Source organism: Otolemur garnettii, unplaced genomic scaffold, assembly GCF_000181295.1.
Source record: "Otolemur garnettii isolate 467f Iridium unplaced genomic scaffold, OtoGar3 scaffold00055, whole genome shotgun sequence".
NCBI lineage: Eukaryota > Metazoa > Chordata > Mammalia > Primates > Galagidae > Otolemur > Otolemur garnettii.
Window position 1 is genome coordinate 974,952 of NW_003852450.1, and position 1,317 is coordinate 976,268.

Sequence of the window (1,317 nt, forward strand, 5' to 3'; positions counted from 1 at the left end):
GAAGTACTGGGAGTTAGAAATTCCATGCACGTATTATATTTTCTGGTGGACAAAACTGAACCCTTAACAATGATCATCCTTCTGAATCTGCCTCAGTTTCTTTTTTTGGGGTACTTTCCTTTCTGTTTATTTTTTTTATTAAATCATAGCTGTGTACATTAATGCAATCATGGGGTACAGTATGGTGTTTTCATATACAATTTGAAATATTTTCATCAAACTGGTTAACATAGCCTTCATGTCATTTTCTTAGTTATTGTGTTAAGACGTTTATATTCTACTTTTAGAAAAATTCATTTGTACCTTGTAAAAAAAATGGAATGCTTCACAAATTTGCATGTCATCCTTGTGCAGGGGCCATGCTAATCTTCTCTGCATGGTTCCAATTTAATATATGTGCTGCCGAAGCAAGCACTCTGCCTCAATTTCTTAATAGTTACCTAATATTCTGTAGTTTTGTTGTGCTATAATTTATCATTCCCCAAATGATGAACATTCAGTCTCCTCAATTTTCTCATATACCAACTATACCATAGTAAAATTTCTTATACCACAGCATATATATTTTTATATACTTACTTGTACAATATTTTAGGATAGTGATAAGGTCTGCCTGCCTCAAAAATTCATATATTGGAAACTAATACTCAATGTTACAGCATTAAGAAGTGGGTCCTTTCAGGAAATGATTAAGTCATGAGGGCAGCCCTCATGTACTTAAGGATTAGCGTCCTTATAAAAGTAAGTTGGCTGGGGGCACACCTGGCTACCGTCTGGGAGGCTGTGATGGGTGGATAGCTTGAGTTCAGGAGTTTGAGACCAGCCTGAGCAAGACTGAAACCCCACCTCTACTAAAAATAAAAAAAACTAGCCAGGCATTGAGGCAGGTACCTGTAGCCCCAGCTACTCAGAAGGCTGAGGCAGGAGGATCACTTAAGCCCAGGAGTTTGAAGTTGCTGTGAGCTATGACACTATGGCATGCTACTCGGGGCAACAGAATGAGACTCTGTCTCAGAAAAAATTAAGTTAGAGAGAGAGAACTGGTCCCCTTTACCCCTTATACCCTGTGAGTATACAGACTTTGTCCCTTCTGCTGTGTTAGAACACTATGAAGCAGAAAGCAAGCCCTTACCAGACATTTCACCTGTGTCTTGAGTTTACACTTCTCAGCATCCAGAACTGTGAGCAATAAATTTCGGTTCTTCATAAATTATCCATTCTGTGAATACTATGCAGCCATAAAGAAAGATGGAGACTTTACGTCCTTCATGTTCACATGGATGGAGCTGGAAAATGTTCTTCTTAGCAAAGTATCAC

At 38.4% G+C, this 1,317-nt stretch overlaps 1 non-coding gene across 1 annotated transcript; it reads right to left on the minus strand.

Moving 5' to 3' along the window:
• Positions 1–309: 309 nt before the first annotated feature.
• LOC111726162 lies at positions 310–415 on the minus strand. The gene has a single exon (XR_002774010.1). It is a non-coding gene; the product is annotated as a U6 spliceosomal RNA (small nuclear RNA).
• Between the last annotated feature and the right edge of the window lie 902 nt (positions 416–1,317).